Source organism: Engystomops pustulosus, chromosome 2, assembly GCF_040894005.1.
Source record: "Engystomops pustulosus chromosome 2, aEngPut4.maternal, whole genome shotgun sequence".
NCBI lineage: Eukaryota > Metazoa > Chordata > Amphibia > Anura > Leptodactylidae > Engystomops > Engystomops pustulosus.
The window spans coordinates 71,581,808-71,598,162 of NC_092412.1; positions in this window are offsets into that span (position 1 = coordinate 71,581,808).

A 16,355-nucleotide genomic window follows, 5' to 3' on the forward strand; every position below is an offset into this window, starting at 1 on the left:
GGTAAGCAGCGGGAAGACCCTTCAGAGACTTGAGAGACAAGGAGGAGGGAATGGTCAAACGTGGAGAAGCTTTGCACACACCTAGGAACGCTTCTCCCAAGAACCCTATGTTGTGGCATTTCCCGAACATTGGGGACGGACAGGATACGTCCTGATGAAGTGTTCAGGACTCGCACAATAGAGGCAGAGGTCTTTAACATGGGAGGAGAGTCCCTTTTTGAAAGCTGCGGACAGGGCCGGGTCATTCCGAAAGAGCTCCGAGGCCAGAGTACGGAACTGCACAGCATACTCTCCAACAGATGAATTGCCCTGACGCAGATTCAACAACGCAGTCTCAGCAGAGGAGGCCCGTGCTGGTTCTTCGAAAACAGACCGGAATTCTGCCAGAAATGCAGAGAGTGTAGCCGTGACCGGGTCGTTTCTGTCCCAAAGCGGAGTAGCCCAGGCCAGGGCTTTCCCGAGAGGAGGCTGAGGATAAATGCCACCTTGGAACGCTCCGTAACAAATTGGGATGGCATGAGCTCTATTTGTAAGGAACACTGGGTGATGAAGCCCCTGCATAGCTTGGGATCCCCGTCATACTTTCCGGGCATAGAAAGACGTAGCCTGGGTTCGGTAGCAGGAAGGACAGCCGGAGTAGCAGAAGTTGCAGGAACAGCTTCAGGGACCTGTTGCTGATGCTGGGTAGTTAGCAACTGCTGCAGCATGACTTGCTCCAGCTGTGCGTCAATCTGCCGGGATTGATGGATCACAATCGTAGCAAGATCGGGTTGACTGGGAGACAGAACCTCAGCGGGATCCATGGCCGGATCTTACTGTCAGGCTTGCGGGTTGTGGATCCACTGGACCACAGCAGACGACTCAAGCCACTACCTGGGACCGGAGTCTAAGTGGTACCCGGTTTTCACCAGAGCCCGCCGCAAAGCGGGTTAGACAAACTGTGGCGTGGTACCACCAGGTCGTTCCTCAGGCGTGACTTTTCTGCAGTGGCGGCCAAGGTTGATGTACAAGAACGGCAATGAGGAAGTCTTCCTCATTGTTAAACGTTTACAGCCACATATGATTTGAAATGGAGAGTTCAGCAGCCGCCAACCCCTTTAGGACTCAGCCTATTTGATCGTAAGGACACAGCCCCTTTTTCAAATCTGCCCTGTGTCACTATAAGTTATAGCTTTGGAAAGCTTTAACATATAGAGGGATTTTTGAGACTGGTTTCTCGTGACACATTGTACTTCAAATTAGTTAAAAAAATTGGATGATATCTTTTGTGTTTAGTTATTAAAAAACAGAAATTTAGCAAATATTCCAAAAGATTCTCTATTTTTAAAGTTTTATCAGACTTAGAATTTGGGTGCCATTTTTCCCATTTTTTGAAAAAATACACAAAATCAGTATTTAAATGGACCTGCTTAACTTTAAATTACCCCATTATGGAAACTATACCCCTATGAAAAAGCACTTTTATGATGTGTGTTAACCCTTTAGCTGTTTTATACGTGTTAAAACAAAATGGAGGCTCAGTCTACAAATTGTAATATTTTTGGACAATACATTCATATTGGTTGAAAAATTAAACATTTGTAATGGATTAAACAACAAAAGGCAACACAAAGTTTGATACCCAATTTTTCCTATGTCTACCGATACCCCATATGTGGTGGTAAACTGCTGTATGGGCACACGGCTGGGCAAAGAATGGAAGGAGCACCATCCAGAGCAGATTTGCATTGTCAAATTGCACAAATTTATTATTTTTTTTTAATATGTTATGTCAAGGAGATATTAATTGTGAATGTATAAGATTGGTTTAACTATAGGGTAATTACAAACTTTGTTTAAATATTTGGCATCTATTGAAGCGTCCAGGCCTCATTTACAACATCCTGGACATCCTTACAACCTGATAAACTCTGACCTGCAGAATGTTCTCTGGTGACCTCAAAAGCCATTTGGTCACCTCTCCTCGGCACCTACCCCCACCCCTGCATCTAGGAATTTGGAAACAAAGAACTGTTTAAATATCCTGGACTCTCCCCCCTCATTACCACTTTGCCCAATCGTGAATGACCCTCTGGACTAACTAATGAATGGGAGGTTCTGAAATCTGAACCAAACTGTAAAGATATAAAACAATATGAAATCCAGGAATTGGCGTTCACATTTTGGGGGCTGCTTGACAAGCTGAGTGTGTCCCTTATTTCTCCCACCTCCAGGGATCAGGATTTACTTTAAGTTGTAAGTTTCTGTTATTTTTCTCCCTTTTTATTTTATAACTGTTTTGCCGTGTTGTGTGTCATGTTATTCTGTAATTCTTTTGTTTTTAATATCTTTTTTATGCACTGACCAACTTTTCGTGATTAAAGCTTTTCACTTTAATTTTGGTCCCTGTATGCTCTGCGAACTCATAGCCTTGTGAAGTGTGACTAGCTGTGTTACTGCTAAAGTGCTGAGGGTGACAAGGTGACTGCTTGAGAGCAAGAGTTGATGTAGAGTGGGATACTTATTGGTCCCGGTATAAATGCAATAAGTGGTGGCAGCGGGTCTGGTTCTGGTGCTGGAGCTGTATGAGGTGTGATTTATGCTCAATTTGTGTCCTGAGTGAAAGGTGAGCGCAAGTTTGAGTAGGTTAAATTAACCCGTACAGTTGCACCCCACGTCACGTGACGAGGCGGCGGCGTCCTTCGCCGTGACAAATTGGTGGCAGCGGTGGGATGAATTCATTTTTGTCAGAGCATTAAGTGTTGGGATTAAGTAACTAACCCCTGCACTTAAGGACTAGTGGAATCCTTGCGAGGAGTACCCTAGTTTTACACGGACCAAATCAGTGCTGTTCTAAGACACACGTGCAAACAGTTTCCCTTCCCCGTTTTTCTTTTCTATCTTTTATTTGGCAAAGGTTGCACTCAGTGATGGCAACCATCTACAAGAGACAGAGCAAGGAGGCTCTAGTCCACCTCTGTGAGCAGAGAGGTATCGACCCGGCTGACAAGTCCAAAGAGCTGCTGGTTTGTGCTTTGATGGAGCAAGATGCAGAGCAAGGATCTGGCACGGCTCAAGGGAGCCAAGATATGGACATTAATCCTGGAAGAGTTTCCCCTGAGGCTACCCACAGCAGGAGCCCTCAGGAAGGCATGGATGTGTCTCTACAAATGGCCCTACAGCAGCTAGGTGAATGTGACCCTAGCCTGCGCCTGCAGCTTATCCTTCAATTTAATCAGGCGGCCGCAGCGCGTGAGGAGAGAGCAGCGCGAGAGAAGGAGAGAGCGGCCGCAGAGCGAGAGAAGGAGAGAGCAGCCGCAGAGCGCCAGGCTGATAGAGAATTCAGGCTGGAAATGGCGCGTATTGAAAGGGGTATCAATTCTGTGCAACCCCAATCCCAAGATGTAGACCCCAAAAGACCTCGTCAAGAACGTTTTCCAGTACTGGACAAGGATGGGGACTTGGACATTTTTCTGCGATCTTTTGAGAAGACCTGCAGACAATACCATCTGCCCCGTGAGCAGTGGGCACAGTATTTAAGCCCAGGGTTAAGAGGCAAAGCCCTGGAAGTATTTGCTGACCTTCCTCTTGAGCTTGATGAGGACTATGATGCTATAAAAGCTGCTTTGATTAAAAAGTACAACTTAACTCCAGAGGTGTATCGCAAGAAATTCTGGAGTGTAAAGCGAGAAACAACTGCGAGCTACGCTGATACAGTAGGCAACTTAAGGACTACCTTTCTACAGTGGACCCGAGGACTTTCTGTCAACAGCCGTGAGGACCTGGAGGATCTCATGATAAAAGATCAGTTTCTGCACATTTGTCCTGTGGATGTACGACAGTTTGTTTGTGACAGGGAGCCTAAAACTGCGGATGAAGCTGCGCAGATTGCAGACTCCTATACTGCCAACCGGATGCCTGAAGCCAAGAGGGAAACATCCCCCCAAAGGTCCACCAGCTGGAAGGAAAAACAAGCCAGGACAACATCACAGCCTTCTGTCTCCAACGTGGGTGAGAACATTACACTGAGGGAGTCTATAAATCAGGGGGATATGCGCAAATGTTTTATTTGTAACAAAGTGGGTCATCTGAGGTCTGCGTGCCCAGAGAGAGGGGTGACTGTCTACTCTACAGTACCAGTAGTCATGCTGCTTTCTGGTGATATGGACAAGTTACAGCACCATATGCAGACTGTGATAGTGGGTGATAGAGTCACCCAGGGATTAAGAGACTCAGGTGCAAGTTATTCATTGGTTCGCCCTGAGGTTATAAACCCTAAGGACATCATTCCAGAAAAGACTTTGCCTGTGAAGGGGATAACCGGATGCCATCCAGGAGTGCCCGTTGCCAAGGTTTTTATGGACTGGGGTTCTGGTAGAGGTATCAGACAAGTGGGAGTGTCACAAGAATTGCCTGTTGATGTACTGTTGGGAAATGATTTGGGAAAAATGACAACTGTGTATGTGCCTGATGTACAACAATCATATGAGAAAATGGGCAGAAGCCCAAGGGGACTGATCTGGGAGGGAGGACAGGATAGCAAGAGCAAGGCTATGCCTGCTCCAGAACCAGAGGTGTCCCAGTATGAGGAAGCTACGGGGGAGGGGGTGGTGAATGGGCCCCCAGAGATAACCCTGCAGTCAGCAGATATGGTGAAGGGTGTGAGAGGCTGCCAAGATGGGGTCTCTGAATCTGCACCTCAAAGCTCTAAGGTCGTGAGTGTGGATCTGGTGGAGGCCATTACTCAAGGAGAGGTCCTAGAGCAGACAAGAGGTGTCAAGATGAGTAAGGCTCAGAGCATGAGCCACAAAGATGCCTCTACTCAGACTGGGGAGATGCAGTGTGTCTATGAGCCAAAGACAGCGTGTACACTAGAACCAGTGCTGAGAGAGGAGACTGGGGAGGTGCAGTGTGTCTATGAGCCACAGACAGCGTGTACACTAGAACCAGTGCTGAGAGAGGAGACTGGGGTCCACAGTGAGGTCGGGTTCCCAGTGATGAGTGTTACCAGTGCAGTTTTGGGGAGCGATCAGAAAGGGGAGCAGGGGCATAGGGACTCTCAGGAGAGCGTTCAGTCAGTGGATCAACCTAAGCCCTGTAGTATAAATGATAAAGAGAGGGACTCTAATAGCTGTACAGCGGGAAAACCAAAACACAATGTAACTGGGTACAGTAGTCCTACACTTAACTCCATTGGCATTTCATCCAGCAGGGAGAGGGTTAACCATTTCACACTTGGTAGAGGGGACACAGAACTTAGTGTTTCTGCAGCACAAAGCCATAAAGTCAGCAGGAGGTCCCAGCACAGCAGTGTACAAGTGACCAGGGGAGATAGTACTTGGCCTTATACACGGGACAAAGGACCAGATGATTGATGTGCCCAGGTAGTCACATCTTATGGCAATGATTTTTATGGTACTGAACTTCTGCAATGTATTATTGGTAATTGGCTTGGGAAAATTTAAAATGGCGAGGGTCATTTCAAATTTGCCCAATCTTGAAAGGGGGAGGTGTCAAGGAGATATTAATTGTGAATGTATAAGATTGGTTTAACTATAGGGTAATTACAAACTTTGTTTAAATATTTGGCATCTATTGAAGCGTCCAGGCCTCATTTACAACATCCTGGACATCCTTACAACCTGATAAACTCTGACCTGCAGAATGTTCTCTGGTGACCTCAAAAGCCATTTGGTCACCTCTCCTCGGCACCTACCCCCACCCCTGCATCTAGGAATTTGGAAACAAAGAACTGTTTAAATATCCTGGACTCTCCCCCCTCATTACCACTTTGCCCAATCGTGAATGACCCTCTGGACTAACTAATGAATGGGAGGTTCTGAAATCTGAACCAAACTGTAAAGATATAAAACAATATGAAATCCAGGAATTGGCGTTCACATTTTGGGGGCTGCTTGACAAGCTGAGTGTGTCCCTTATTTCTCCCACCTCCAGGGATCAGGATTTACTTTAAGTTGTAAGTTTCTGTTATTTTTCTCCCTTTTTATTTTATAACTGTTTTGCCGTGTTGTGTGTCATGTTATTCTGTAATTCTTTTGTTTTTAATATCTTTTTTATGCACTGACCAACTTTTCGTGATTAAAGCTTTTCACTTTAATTTTGGTCCCTGTATGCTCTGCGAACTCATAGCCTTGTGAAGTGTGACTAGCTGTGTTACTGCTAAAGTGCTGAGGGTGACAAGGTGACTGCTTGAGAGCAAGAGTTGATGTAGAGTGGGATACTTATTGGTCCCGGTATAAATGCAATAAGTGGTGGCAGCGGGTCTGGTTCTGGTGCTGGAGCTGTATGAGGTGTGATTTATGCTCAATTTGTGTCCTGAGTGAAAGGTGAGCGCAAGTTTGAGTAGGCTAAATTAACCCGTACAGTTGCACCCCACGTCACGTGACGAGGCGGCGGCGTCCTTTTCCGTGACATGTTACCTCATTAATTACCAATTTTACTAAATAAAAATGAATTTGGAGAAAATCTTGTTCATTTTAGCATCATTATCTTTTCAGATGCATAACTTTTGTATTTTTCGGCAGACAACTCTGGTTAAGGACTTATTTTCTTTGTATATGTAGTTAGTAATAGCATGGCTGAGAAAATACAATTGTATTCCAGGATTGTAACTGGACCTATAACTGGTACAATGGGGAGGTTTACTTAAAGAGAACCCGTCATGCAAAATAACCCCCCTAAACTAAATATATTTTCATAAACTGCCATTAGAGAGCATTGCCCCTATCCCTTCATTGTCCCTCTACATGCCTGTAAACCTAAGCAATGAGGTCCTAAAGCTGTATGCAAATGACCTGTGAAATGTCCAATGAAGCATTAGCATATTCAAGCTGTCCACCTTATTCATGAGTGGGAGGCACAGCCACACCCCCAGTGCATGACTGACAGCCTGTATAATGATGTGAGGCTGTATAATGCTGTGCTTCCTGGTGCTGGTGGCCACGCCCCCTGCAGCCTGTGTGTCCATGTGTGTGTGTTTAGGAGAGATACAGCAGCTCCAGGCAGCCATGTTACAGCAGAACATGTCAGATTCATGTGTAGCTGATGTCTGTGTCTCACACCTGTATATTAGGAGGGAGAGCATGTCAGCAGATGCAGCACAGACACTAGCAATGCTTTACTATACATTACACACAGACATGAGCAGGGGGGGAGAGGGGAGGGGGAACAGAGGTGACATCACTGCCTCTGACCATGTGACCAGCCTCATGTACATGATAAAAAATAGATGATTTTACAATGAATAATGTATGAAATAACTAGATAAAGGCTGGGATGGATCCTTGTGAGCTGCTCCAACAGGTAGTAGTGACAGGACAAGTGACACAGACCTGATGACAGGTGTCCTTTAAAATGATGAAACATGTGCATTCAAACTGCTTCAAGTTAGAGATCTTACACAGGAGTACCCCAAGTTAACTAAGTCCAGCTCTGTTTTTTTCCACCAAGTTATAAGACACATTTTTTTGGCAAGAAACTACCTGAATTTTATAGTGCAAAGTCAGAAGAGTCATTGTGCAGTCGCTGGCACTGCCTGTATCATACAGAAGGCTCAGGCAGAGATATCATCGTGCTGCCAATGTCCTGAGATACCTTTTAAGATGCACATTCCACTGATTACATAATTGGTCTCTGTGATAATAGGATTTTAAAAACGTTGGATTGTTATAAGAACCAGGATAAAAAATAGAGCTTAATTGCAGACAACTTTGATAACTGTTACAGCTGTTTATTGTAGCCTTGGGCTAAAACAGTGATGGCGAACCTTTTAAAGACCGAGTGTCCAAAATAAGACCCAAAAACCACTAGCTTTTCCCAAAGTGCCAACATGGCAATTTAGGCAGTAACAAACTTATTGCTACCAGAATCTTTGAGCTCCAATCCGACCCTGTCCACACCTTTTCATTCTTTGGACAGGACCAAGCAGCACAGGATGGGTCACTTTAAAATAGCAGGGCACTACTTGGACTGCCTGAAACTGCAGGAAGATGCCATGTCAGGCAAACTCTGTGCCTGGGGGACAGCCCGTGTGCCCACAGAGAGGTTTACGAGTGCCATCTCTGGCACCAGTGCCATAGGTTTGCCACCACTGGGCTAAAGTACAGTAAATTACCAACATCCAGAGGTCTGTTTGTAACTAGGGGTGATGGTTTTATAACTTATGTTATGTTGGTCAATTTTATTCAAATTAGAGAAAGAAAATGCCAGATTAACAATTTCCAAAGTCTTTAAGCAAAACAAAACAATCGATCCAGCACTAGTTGAAAAGGAATTGTATCATTAACGATTCTATAAAATTAGGTAGTTTAGACATTGTAAACAGAAAAACCAATGCATTTCAGTTGTGTAACCTTACTCTTGGCTTACTCGGCCCCATGAGTAAGTATGTAGTAACACAGTCAAAACATTTTATGTCACCTAATGGTACATCACTTGTATTATTTTGGAGGATATACCGTATTTTCCGGGCCATTAGGCGCACCGGACTATAAGGCGCATCAGTACTAAACGCCTTATATATGGAATAATTCCATATATAAGGCACACCGGACTATAAGGCGCAGGGTCGGGGGCGTGGCAGAGTTCCGGGAGCTTGGCAGAGCGGAGACTGACCGGAGCGGAGACCGGAGAGGTGAGCGGGGAAGGGGGTCCCTTCAGGTGGAGGATGGCAGCGGACCCTACTTACATAGGTCCCCGCTACCGGAGACAGCAGATCTCCAACGGGAACTGCAGACCACGCGGCAGAAGTTGGTTCGCGCTATGGTGCCTGTTGTTCGTGCCACGTGGTCTGCAGTTCCCGTTGGAGATCTGCTGTCTCCGTCTCCGGTAGCGGAGACCTATGTAAGTAGGGTCCGCTGCCCTCCTCCATACTTAGGGCGAACCGGACTATAAGGCGCACTTTGGATTTCTAAGGAAATCCTAGGTTTTTATGTGCGCCTTATAGTCCGGAAAATATGGTAATACAATCCTCTACACTCATGGAGCTCCCTCTCTGAGTGTACAATGGGTATAACTATGGCTAAAATGTGGGTTTGTGGGTAATAACCGCATTTTACCCATATTTATATCCAGTGTACCCATATTTTTCATTTATAGTACTTTGGTGATGGTAGGAAATAAGTTAAACCTTGTGGTCTCTATTATGTCCCACAGCCACCATGTAATTACAATTATGTTTGCACACTGCTAATTTTTACATAGGGAGGCATTTCCTTTATAACCCCCTTCCAAAAATCTTATGCTATGCTGATTTTGAAAATGCCTTTGTCATCATTATGAATCATTTCAGTAGTTTATATAAGTTAACTTCACATTAGCCAGCAGCGTGAGGTGAGTCCCAGAGGACTGTAGCCTGTGTGTGCCTTTGTCTTCTCATGCATTCTTTCTCTCCTCCACGCCATCCCCTCCCTTCCCCAGGAAGTGGGGAGGGAGCTGCATGAGTGTGCAGGAGAGAAGACTGATACAAGCACACAGGTTGCAGCTGCCCCCCCCCCCATCCAGACTAATCACATGCTGCTGGTAGAGTGCCAGGTAATGTAACTTAAACCTATATAAACTACTGAAATTATTCATAATGCTGACAAAGACATTTTTAAAATCAGCATAGCATAGGCTATTGGAACCTGTCACCAGCTATAAATAATCTTGGTGACAGGTTCACTTTAAATTCTGTGGATACAAGGGACCATAACATCTTACTGTTTGGCTGCCAAGGTTTAATGTTTCTGAAAAGGCTAACATGCTCTTATAGAGCACACTCCTAGTCGAAAACAATAAAAATCACATAGTGAGAAGTTGTCACAGTGATCTAACACCCAGAGACCATGGTGTATGGTATCCATGTGCTGTGCCATAGTCTTAGAGGCATGCACACTCCATTAATTTACACCTCTTTAAATACGTAGCATGTATGGATATGTCCATGCACATTTAAGTCCATATATTTTGTGACGGCAATCCTGGTTACAGAAAATCAAAAATTCTGAGACTAAACTAGTGCCTATTTCATAGATAATAGTTGTTTTTAAATAATAATATTAAGGATGAGAAAAAAAATGTTAGTGTTAGTTAAGGTACAGTCATTTTACATTCCTCTACAGCAGTCAAGCAAAAACTATTACCATTTCCATGCTGAAATTACTGTTAATGGAAGCAGACTTTACTTATATTTGGTTTTCCAGTGTTTTTATAAGGTGAGTAATAATGTATGATTATGAGCCCACTGTAAGTGTAAGTAAAGATCAGGCATCTAATGATGTAGTATAGGCCTCTGACATGAAAACCTTTATTAGTTAGGATTTAATGAATGTATATGAGAGAAAATACAGCACCTGCTAATAGTGCTGTACATCTTATAGCTTCTGCTGTAGGCTATTTGCTGGTTATTGTATCAAACTAGATAAGATGCATTAGTACTTTGGGAACAGTGTGCTCTTTCAGGGCTCTTACTTGTATAAAATCTATTTACTGTTAATTTGATGCAACTCATTACCTGTGTCACAAATAATAGCCTTTGTTGCAGAGGAAAACAAGTCACGGTCCCTTGGTGCATTAACAAGTAGCTTCCTGTTAAACTCTAGTTTACAGTTTTAAAATGTGACTTAATGCATTGTAGAAAGTACTATTTACAACCATATGTACTGTATATGGACAGCCTTTGTAATTTCTAGGTTAAGCCAACTTGGCTGGTGTGGAGATCATCTACATTACTATTTTTTAGAGACTATTTAATGCTGAAGTACCATGTATAGCTGCAGTTTATAGAAATATAATTTTTGACTTTGAAATCTCATGTTAATGCAATATTCATATGGCTGTCACATGAACAAAGCAGAATACAAGATGAAATAGTTCAAATACCTCTGAATTTGTTGTGAGCGCTTACCCAGGAGACCCTTCAATTCAGATTCAGATTTCAATGAAGTGAACAAATTTTCCCATTCCTTTTATAGGAATAGGGGCCCAGGACAGTGTTACCTAATTAGTTAATGTTTCATTATCTATAGTATTAGGTTAATAAACTTGGTGACAGTGACTGAGCAGTCGATAGGTTGTAAGGACACGTCGGGTAGATTCCTGACATGTCCTTACAACATATGGCAAAGACGTATCCCAATGTATGGTTACAGTGGGATATGTCGCCCGGTGTCTCCTCCTCCCCCCTAAATGAGGAGGGAGCAAAGATGTTAAGGGTATTTACCCAGTAATGTCACTGTCTTTCCTCCTGCTGTATACACAGCAGAGGCTGGGGACACTGCATTCACTCCCCATCGGCTTCTATTGCCTCCACTGAGCTTATTATGGTGTTTAGCAGGACAGAGCATTGTGTGTTTTTCACCGGGTACGTAATTTACTGAGCAACAACCCAGTATATGTTGGGAGCTATCCCAACGTGTATGCTCAGCGTATACTATAAAAATGATTTGAGCCCAGCCTTAGTATGGTTGAAATAACCTTTTCTTTCTGTAGACAGAAAGGGTGTCCCCTTGTCTTTTGAGATGATTTAACATGGAACAACATTTCTCCACATTTCTGAGGCTTAGGGGGTCATTTATTTTATTTTCCCCCTTCTCTGTGCTTATTTTGCACCTGTTGTGAGTCTATTTTTTGTACCTCATTTGTCTTTGTTGTTTTGGCTCTTTGTCAAATGCTTTGTCTTATTAGGCGCAAATTTTAAAAAAGGTGCAATTTGTTGTGAAAATCATACCAGGCGCATGGTCATGACTGGTGTGTTATTGCGCAATTATTTGCGCTCATAGAGTATCATAAATCAGGCGCAAGCATCTGTTAAGAGGTGCAATGTAATGACAAATAGGGTGCGACAACACATGGCGAATTGAGGCAAAACAACAAAAAAACACTAAATAGGCGCAAAACAGCCATTATGCAGCAAAAAGGTGCAAAAGCACCAAAGGAAGGAAAAGATACATGACCCCCTTAGTATATTAGATACAAACATTTGCCCACTGCAGTTACTTGTAGCACCAGATACACAAAAAAAGCTCATAAACGTACTTGAGACCCAAATTATGTCTCATTAATTTGTGAAGACTTCCCCTAGTTTGAAAACAACCAGTACTTAAAATGAATTTCTCTGTTTTGGTCATATAGTGAAGAGACACAAGAATTCATCTGAGCTTTGTGGTAACTTGAAGTAATATACTTGGTGTCCGGCCAAAAACTCTCAAATACCAAATGAAAAAAAGACAAAGATATGTATGTAGGGCCTAAATTGTAGAAAACCTGCACTATAAATAATATTTTAGATCCAGTATAATGCTTTCCTTGCAGGAATATTCCTAGTCCCTTTATTGGGATAAACTTGCAGGTTGTTCTGCCTAAGCAAGTGGATAAGATGTAGTGCAATAAATTAGCTGCCTGGGACTGATGGCATCTCTATGTCATTTGTTAAATGTTGATATTTTTCTTGAATAAAAATCTAATTCTATAAAAAATATTCAGACAAGTGTTTTCTTCCATTTTGTTTCCATTATTAACATAGCCCAACAATTGCTGCAAATGAGCACCCTTCAGGAACTGTAGTTAAGTCTCCAGTTTCATTAGTGGTGTATCTCTTAATTATTTGGTTCACAGCTTCCTGCTGCATCCTTTCTCACAAAAGGTTTTGATGCATATTTTAATGACAATATATGTTCAATGAGTGTTCTGGTTCATTATCCTAATTCCTGCCGGTACATGGCATCCATATCATTTATAACAAGGGGATGAGACAGCTTGTACTGACATTTCTTCCAGACTCGAGCACATGCTGAGTTACCAAGAACTAGTTTTATGCACTAGAGACTTTAAATGTCAGACACGGTAAGCTATCTACGCGGTTAAATCCCTTAAGACAATTACAGAACTCACTAGAAATATTGTTGATATTGGATTTTTGTTCAGTGACATCTAAAGTGCAGACTTTCCTCAGACTTGCATCATTAAGAAAAAAGTCAATTTGTTCACATTCTATTTGTACTTATACATACAACCTGTTAACAATACTGTCACCATAAAACAATGTACTATTCTCTCATAGAATAATATCTCAGGGAAAGGTTTATTACTTCTATGTGTATCAGCAAAACTATAGTATAAGGAAAGGTCACATTCAGACATGTGTAAGTGTAAACATACTATATATAGAGTAAGGTATGTCTATGAAAAGGTTAGCATACTGTAGAGTACAGAACATTAATGAAAAAAGTTTTTAACTTTGACACTCTTTTTTATTGAGTTGGTTTTTTAACGTCTCATGTAAGAAGGGGGTGGCTTGGTGCACAGGGAAGGAAGACAGACAGTGAGCCCTAAACTGAGCTTCCCCAAAGCTGTCACCTGCCTATGTGCCTCCAGTGTCCTAGGTAATACAGGCCAAGCAGGAGCTTAACCTGAGGGGGTGCAGAGGGTGCGATCGCAACCGGGCCCTGGAGGTTTAGGGGCCCATAAGGTGTCACTTTCCAATATGAGAAGACTAGTACTATAAAACATACATTATAGTTGGGGGCATGGAACAGACATTGCACTGGGGCCCTTCGGCTTCCAGTTACACCACTGAGGCCCACCACAAGACTTACAAATGAGTAACACAGGCCCACATTTACCAAGGACTGAGCGTCAGTTTTTTGTCAGACTTTGCATGTTCTTTTCAGTGCAAACTGCTTTCACGGGTATTTAAGAAGTGTCTGAGACACATTTCTGGCGCATGCAACACTTTGTGTTGCACCCTGCAGTATACACAGGCAAACACACATTAGTGAAGTTTGCACTACTCTTAGTAAATGTGCCCCACAGAAATTGCAGTCAGGGTACCGGGTCACAACGGAAGTAGTGTATACATTACAGAGTCCAAAAGAGATAGTCGATAGTACAAAGCCGAGATCAGATAACCAGAGTAAACGATAGACTACAAAGCTGAGATATTTGACTATGACCATTCTAAATGTATACACTATAGATTTTAGGATTTTGGGTGGGCACTGTTTTCCCTTTGTAGGGATCATTAAATATGCGAGAATTTTATATATATACATATATTTCTAACTAGTAAAAGACCTTTGATGATATCATGAATGGGTAGGGGGTAAAACTTTGCTCTTGGTTACATAGGTAAATGGGTAAAAAAACATCTAGCTATGGGAGAATTCACAGCAATATGAAAACTTAGAATTTTATTTAGGAACTCAATAATACACAAGCAGGGCGAGATTAAGGGTGGATTAAGGGGGCCTTCCCCACAATTTTTTTTACTAAAGTAAATGTTGCTAGTGATATATAAACAGTATATAGTATATACACAGCGCCACCCCAGTAACACATTTATAAATACAGCGCCACCCCCAGTAACACATACATATAGAGTGCCACCTCCAGTAACACATTTAGATATACAGCGCCGCCCCCGTAAAACATTCATATACACAATGCCATCCCCTGTAACGGATATACAAACAGTGCCAATCCAAGTGACACATTTACAAACAGCGCCCCCCCAACTAAGATATTTGTATAAACAGCGCCACCCTCATATATACATACATTCTCATATTCTCACATACACCCTTAAGGATCCTCCTATGAGGATCTCATAGGATAAACGTGGGTGATGTATAAATAACTATATTATGCACCTGTGGTATTTTTAACTGTTATACTGCTGCACAAGTACACATTATAATGTTTAAGAGCGTATTGATAGTTTATTATTATCACTTGAATATAGTTTTTCCTACCCGCACCTACACTTGTGGTTCATGTACGTCGCGGCCAGCGGCCAGCCAATCATGTAGGGCGGGTGTAAGCCGGTGATCGATCCAAGCGGACCATATGTTATTGAATTGTTCATATCTGCCCTTATCACTTGCTTTTAGTTCCTCCATGTGCCTGATCAAGTCTAACACCTCTATCCATTGCAATCTGGCAGGTGCCTCAGTCGATCTCCATAAACTGGGGATTTAATCTGTCAGTCTTTTATAGGATAATATATACTAGATTACAGCACTTGGCATAACAATACTTCATTAGTACTACATGCCATGACAAATGCCAAAATGTCTGCATGAAACCCCTTCTAAAATGATATAGTACTGTTAGTTCGAAACATTACAAAATCACAATCATGAAAGTTAGGACCAGTAGGGTCCACAGATTTTTGCTGGCCTCGTCTTGGGTAACATAAGCCTCTGTATAACAGTCTAAATATTCACTGGGCACCAACAACTTCAGACAGATTCTGATTACCAGATTCAACTTTCAAGAAATGTAAACAGTTTTTGAAGCCAGATTTTTCCCCCATGTTCTGGATGAACACCTACTTTACCCAGCCCATCCAAGCTGTGCATCATCTTATTCAGTTATTACACGCTACTTATAGTAAATGGCTAGCATTTGTCCCCTAAACACTGTAAATTGCTATACACTACTGTACCTTTAATGTGTAGACACCTCAACATTTTCAATGGTGAATTAATGATCTGTGTGTTCCTTTGTTCTCAAAAATGAGCTTTTCAAATTAAAAAAAATCATTGTATTTCAAACAACTGTGAAATAAACATTGACATGGGCTTTAAGTGGGTGTACGGTAATGTCCGCTAATTAGGAGCATCAGCTATTTACCCACTGGGTGTTTATTGATCTCCAACCATGGTCATGAGAAAGACTCTTTAAATAAATTAACCAAAGGGTATTTTCTGCTACATTTAACTTCGTTTGTTTTTTTCATAGAATCCGACATTGGTTTAAAGATTTCCCAACAACCTGCGATTAAACATTTATTGTGATAATTTTTTTCTGTATTCATGAAAGATGCAAGGAATACATTTGCATCTCCCTTTCACTACATCAGTTGTAAATTTGCTAACATAATAATCTTAGCACCGAATTTAGTGATTCTATCTTCATCAGCATGCTCACATTCATTGGAGGGGGTTTTGATAAAGTTAATAAATATGTTAGGAAAAATGTAACATTTTTATTAAAAATGGTTTGGGAATCTCCGAAAAATACTTTTTTTTAAATGCGGCCAGGGATAGCTCTCATACAGGGAGATTTAGAATACTAAACCCCAGGTCCCTAAGCTGACAGGTTCTCTTTAAATGTCCGACAATGGTTGGCTGTGACCACAACTGGCAAAGACTAAAACTCATGTGCAAGAAAAGCGCATTAAAAATAGACCCTCATTTATTAAAGTGTGTATGCCAGTTTTCAGTCTTACTTTGCACTGAAAACAATGTGCAAACTGCTTGCACATGTATTTGTCTAGCAAGAGCAAAAAAAATGTGCTCCGAAAAGGCATGTTAGAGTTTAGTCGCAGTTTGCGGCACATTTATTACTGACGAGCGCCACAATTCTGTCTGAGC